The sequence below is a fragment of the Etheostoma cragini genome, unplaced genomic scaffold (genome assembly GCF_013103735.1).
Source record: "Etheostoma cragini isolate CJK2018 unplaced genomic scaffold, CSU_Ecrag_1.0 ScbMSFa_98, whole genome shotgun sequence".
Classification (NCBI taxonomy): domain Eukaryota; kingdom Metazoa; phylum Chordata; class Actinopteri; order Perciformes; family Percidae; genus Etheostoma; species Etheostoma cragini.
This window is the reverse complement of record NW_023269624.1, coordinates 113,447-119,820: the sequence shown is the minus strand read 5'-3', so window position 1 is coordinate 119,820 and position 6,374 is coordinate 113,447. Positions and strand designations below refer to the sequence as shown.

The window sequence follows — 6,374 nt, the reverse complement described above, 5'->3', positions numbered from 1 at the left end:
AGACATGTAAGGGAAGAGAGAGAGGGAATGACATGCAGCAAATGCCCTCTTCACCAACTGAGCTACCCGGGCGTCCCATCACCCACATATTCTGGGACTGCTCCGTGATACAGACATACTGGAAAGACATTAAATGGCCAACATATCCCTCTGGACCCTTTTCTTACTGGAGAAAACACCTGAAAACTTGCTGTGACATATTTTATTAATGATTGCAAGAAACATGATCACTATTAATCGGATAAAGCCTAGCCACCCTATCCATGAAGTCAAACAGGTCGTACAATGGAAAATATGACTGTTTTTTACAGTTTAAAGTACCTTCGTTCATAAGAAGATGGACCCTTGTCATTTGAGCCTGGATTTAGAATAATAATTAAACATACTGTGATATGCAATGGTTAATTTACCCTGCTTCTATGTAGTCAATATACACTCACCTAATGGATTATTAGGAACACCTGTTCAATTTCTCATTAATACAATTATCTAATCAACTAAACACATGACAGTTGCTTCAATGCATTTTGGGGTGTGGTCCTGGTCCAGACCGTCTCCTGAACTCCAAACTGAATGTCAGAATGGGAAAGAAAGGTGATTTAAGCAATTTTGAGCGTGGCATGGTTGTTGGTGCCAGAGGGGCCGGTCTGAGTATTTATCTGCTCAGTCACTGGGATTTTCACCCACAACCATTTCTAGGGTTTACAAAGAATGGTGTGAAAAGGGAAAAACATCCAGTATGCGGCAGTCCTGTGGGCATAAATGCCTTGTTGATGCTAGAGGTCAGAGGAGAATGGGCCGGCTGATTCAAGCTGATAGAAGTGCAACTTTGACGGAAATAACCACTCATTACAGCCGAGGTATATAGCAAAGCATTTGTGAAGCCACAACACGCACAAGACTGTCGCCTGGTCTTTCTGTTGAGACATTCAGATGGTAGAGTCAGAATTGGGCGTAAACAGAATGAGAACATGGATCCATCTTGCCTTGTTACCACTGTGTAGGCTGGTGGTGGTGGTGTAATGTTGTGGGGGGTGTTCTAGGCCCCTAAGTGCCAATTGGGCATGGTTTATATGCCACCGCCAACCTGAGCATTGTTTCTGACCATGTCCATCCCTTTATGGCCACCATGTACCCATCCTCTGATGGCTACTTCCAGCAGGATAATGCACAATGTCACAAAGCTTGAATCATTTCAAATTGGTTTCTTGAACATGACAATGACTTCACTGTACTAAAATGGCCCCCCCAGTTACCAGAACTCAACCCAATAGAGCCTCTTTGGGATGTGGGAACGGAAGCTTCATGCCACAGATTTGCATCCCACAAATCTCCATAAACTGCAAGATGCTATCCTATCAACATGGGCCAAGGTGAGTGTATGTGCGTATCAAGTAATGTTATTGTTAGATTCAGGTCCACATTTTGACATTTAAGTGCAATGCAAAGGTGCATGACAGATTGCTTTCTACTTACCTGGAGCGATGCAAAGCAGGGGTGGGCAACTAGCCAAGGAACATCAAGAGACTTGGTATTTAAGACTACAAACTAACTATGTGACAGATGTGTAATCTGTCATGTCCTGCCTTCTGAAGCTCTAGCCTGGCGCCATTCCTCGCCTAAAACAACATGAGTCATTCCAGTGAGTGAAAAGGAAACTCACATTTACAAAGATAAACTGGATAGTTGTGACTCCCTGTTGGTCTAGTGGCTAGGATTCGGCGCTCTCACCGCCGTGGCCGGGGTTAAATTCCCGGTCAGGGAAAGGTCAGCTCTTGACGTATTCAGGTGTAAACTTTTAAGGACTAAGTTTGTGGACTTGTTTTTGGTTCATTTAGATTTGTCAAATTCTTCCTCATTAGTTTAACGCTAGAACCCCAACACTTTAAAAGAGTACCATTTCCTTTAAATCAGCTCCCCAACAGCGGATGTATCCTTTTGTCATCATTAATGGGTCATAAACACTTCATCTGCCTCTATCTCAATAACAATTTTTTTTCATTTTTTCAAACAGTAACTTAATGAAACGTAATGAAAAATGACATTTAACCATTGATTTTCATATTAATTATTCATAATAAAATCTCCAATGCCTCTCAGAGTATATGACTTCGGTATCTTTCCTCAGTGTCTTCTCCTTGTAGGAGACAACTGAATTTGTTATGTCTTTGCATTTTCCCACTAAGGATAAAATGGCATGAAGTCTGACAACATCAGTTTTGTGTTTATCATAGCAGGTCTCAGGTCGAGACCATACCTTATCCAAAGAGACGAGATGTTCTTTTTCAGCTAAGATAGAATGACCGATCAAGAAACTTGACACGCGGAGGGCAGATTCAGAAATATGTAAGAGCTCCAACTGTTTGCCTGAGGTCCACTAATTGTTATGTTTAAGATTAAACTTATTTCCAAATAATGGTTGGTTTTCCTTCATTAATGTAAGGTTTTCACATATCTGCTACTACCACTCTGATCATATTCCCTTCCTAAATACTCCATAAAGAAGAAAAGAACAATCATCTACAACAAGGAGCATAGGAAGTGAATCATTACTCTCTGCTTCATGCTCAGAAAGGAATATCACAACTCATCATCGAGGTGAGCGAGACCAAACACTCTAGAAACACATTTCTCAAGTCAGAAACTCTACAAATGATCCCTGAAAGTATAGTCTTGGTTAAATCGAGGGGGGGAACTGCTTCTCATTCACTGCAGAGTGATTGTCACTCAGGGTTCAGAGGGCCAGAAGCTAATCGTTACGTTCTCCAGATGACTCTGAGGTGAGAAAATCTATTTAGATCTTTAAGAAGACCAATGTAGATTGAATTAGATTTTCAGTCACTGTTGTCTCAATACTTCAGTGTCAGCCTACTTATTCTCTACAATAAATGCTCCAGTCCTTTCTTTGCATTAATACTGGTTCTTAACATGCTTCCACTGGCTCAGATTATGGAAAACAACTAAATAAATTACTATAAATATGTGGACGACTCACAAATTTACATAGACCTATCGCCAGGGGACTATAGTCCAATGCAAAAACTGACTAAGTGCATTGAACAAATTAACGGCTGGATGTTCCAGAACTTTCTGAAATTAAATGAAGGAAAAACTGAGGTGGTTGTTTTTGGAGCAAAAGAGGAACGATTAAAAGTCACATAGAGGGATATTCCATAGGGTAAGGAAGATGAAGAAGTGGGTGAGGAGGAAGAAACCATAAATGGGACAGAGAGGGGAACAGCCAGAGGGACAGCAAGCAGATCCATGTGGCTCAAGTACTGCTTCATCAGGTTTGTCATGAAGAAGGTTCTTACTATTTTCAAAGCAGTGCAATTACAATTTCATTGTGGGTCTGCTGTGTATCCTTAAAATGGTGCTTTCTGCTGTACAAACGTTGAACTGAAGTTCAAAAAAATAGGAATTAAATGTTTGAATGCATATTCGAATCCTGCCGACAAGGAGAGGCATTCTTTAAAAATGGTAGCAAACCAATGACACATCACAGTATACCAAATCGCAGATGTGCCTTCATGAACAATATTGTGTTGTCTCATAGGTACTGGAAGCCACCAGTCTCCACCAATGTATCTCTTAGCATTTATTTTCACTCTGTGTTACAAGATTTGCAGTGAACGTTGTATTGTCCAGCAGAAAGGCAACAGGTGTATTACTTTTCGACTATGATTAATATTGTAGCAGTGCAACCATTTTGTCCAGGTTTGATTTCCAGCCACCGCAGTTGTATTTACAGGTTTTGAAGCCATATACAACATTAACATTACATGTTTTACCCAGGTATCTTCTTTTATTCAGTGATATTTCAATATCCTTGCGGGAGTCTTCCCAAAAGCATTAATAAAGATAAGATTAAGTCTATCTCGGAAAAAAGTAGAAAGAGTTCATAGCAATTAATAGTATAGATAGTTTTGATCCATCGTTCTCTTGGTTATGGGCCCAGCACGCTTACACTGCGCCACTCTGCTCTCCTTAACCTGTCCAGGGGCTGGAAAATCTGTGATTCACTTTTTGAGGGAAGGTTTGGGAAGGACCAAGGTTCCAACAGCTAACTTTTATGTGAGCTTCCTGATTGCTCACATGTCAACTATTCACATTGGTGTTTTAAAAAAAAGGCAGTGATTTTAGCTTTGATTCAATCATCAGCTCTTTTTTAAGTAATTTTAGACCTGGAACAAGCCATCTTTTATTTCCTGAGGAGGCCCAAGTGGGAACGCGTGCAAAGAAGAGTGATGAAGAAGCCAAAAGAGAAAAGAGGGAAAGGAGTGCTGGACCTGTTATTGTTTTTAGGCAGCAGATTTACAGCTATACACATTGCCACCATCAAAGATGCCATTTGGACCTCCAGAAACTTGCTGGTAAGAAAGCACATGCAGATCCCCCACGTGGCTGTGATCAGGATGGCTGCAATATCTAAGTACTATGTGTTTCATGATTGTACTTTTGTTTTTGAATGGTACATGAACATATTTTAAAGAGTAGTTTTATATCTGTGCTGTGAATTTTGACAAACTGTTTTGATCACTTGAGGTATTTCAGTGTAGTCTTTGGTCTTGACCAGTTACCTTGCAATCTATAACTGTATATCCTATTGTTTCTGGAACAATAGTTGGCAGTTGGAGGAGTAATGGCTCTTTACAGTGAATATGCAAAAGAAGATGTTCACAAGATCAGCCCAGGTAAATGCTCAGCCCATATTCACAAAGACCTAAACCTACTCACTTAATGCTGGTTACAATATTCTAAAATCAATGCCAGAGAAAAATGACAAAGTGTGATAACATTTTTTAATGAAGTATTGGCTTTTCCCTTGCAAAGGCTTTTTTCCAGTAACATTAACAAGCATACCATTAGTTACGATGCCGGTGTTTATCACGATGCGGAGATCTGATCTTTGTTGGTAGTGTGGCCGAGTGGTCTAAGGTGCTGGATTAAGGCTCCAGTCTCTCTTGAGGCTTGGGTTCAAATCCCACCACTGCCATTTTCATATATCACATAGCTGGAGCATCACCATTGTGATGGCTTACAGCTGTATCATTTCAGTTGAACTTGGTGAAGTAACTAGAATCATCCATCAATAACCTTGCTGAGATTGTTCCTTGTTAACTTGAGGTTCAACGATTGGTGAAACCTTTCTTTCCAGCACTTTAGAGTATGAAATAAATATTTGTGATTTCCATAATAAAAATTATCATGATTATTATCTTGGCCATAATCATGCAGCCCAAAGAGATCTAATGTTTTATCAAACCAGTTTGGGCAAGTAACCTTTCTGCTGACTTCTTGTAAAAAAAGAAAGTAACATCACTCAAAGTAAGCTACTGTGATGGTTGGGAATCAAACCCAAGTCAACTGCTTGGAAGGCAACTATGCTCACCACGATACAACCACCACTGGATAACACAATGTTCACTTCAAATCTTGTAAAACATCTGGGCATTGAGACTGAAAGTGCACTCTATCACTGAAAGTCCCTCCAGGGGATCCTGTGTTGTCCTATACACACGAATGGGAAGTGTGTATGTCTGTGCTTGCTCATACGCCGCTAAATCTCTTTTCCGAGGGAGGCCTGGCTAAGACGGCACACCAGTTACAATATAAACAGAAAATACAGCATAGACAAAATCACACATAGAGGAAAGGAACAGGTCACATGGGGCAGTTACATTTTTGAATTACATGACATTTTAACATGGCCTTGAATTCATTTAATGGGAATAGATCATTTAGATGGAGCAAGTTTTGCATATCATTCCAAGACCATGGAGCAAAGTAAGAGAAGGCTTTCTTCCCCAGCTCAGTAAAAACCCTCAGAACCTGGTAAGAGCGCCACCTGGTGGAACGGAGATGAAAACAGCTAGAATTCAGCTTGAGGAGATTACAAAAATATGCCCGCAACATGGCCTTGTGTAGAAAAATATACAAATGAAGTTGTCTACGTAGACTTAGTGACGGCCAGCCTACCAGTTCATAGAGCGTACAATGAGTACGGAAATAAGAGTTAGCTAAAAAGCGCAGAGCACTATGGTACACATAATCTAACAGGTGGAGAGTACTAGAGGCAGCATGCATGTAGGCAACATCACCATAGTCCAAAACACTTAGCTGCCTAGCTGCCTTCCAAGCAGTTGATCTGGGTTTGATTTCCAGCTATCGCAGTAGTTTTCATTGTGTGGTTACTTGCTTACTTGTTATCTCATAGGTACTGGAAGCCATTAAGTCACTTATTTTCAGTCTGAGTTATACGATTTGCAGTGAACGTTGTGTAGCAGTGCAATCATTTTTGCCCAGGTTTGATTTCCAGCCATTTACAGGTTTTAAAGCCATACACAACATATTTCAATTTTCTTGCGAGAGCC

General features: G+C 40.4%; 2 non-coding genes across 2 annotated transcripts; one reads left to right on the top strand and one right to left on the bottom strand.

Moving 5' to 3' along the window:
- Nucleotides 1-2,463: 2,463 nt before the first annotated feature.
- On the bottom strand, nt 2,464-2,675 carry LOC117941576. The gene has a single exon (XR_004655930.1). It is a non-coding gene; the product is annotated as a small nucleolar RNA U3 (small nucleolar RNA).
- A 2,239-nt stretch (nt 2,676-4,914) lies between these two features.
- trnal-aag lies at nt 4,915-4,996 on the top strand. Its single transcript has one exon. It is a non-coding gene; the product is annotated as a tRNA-Leu (tRNA).
- The last annotated feature ends 1,378 nt before the right edge of the window (nt 4,997-6,374 follow it).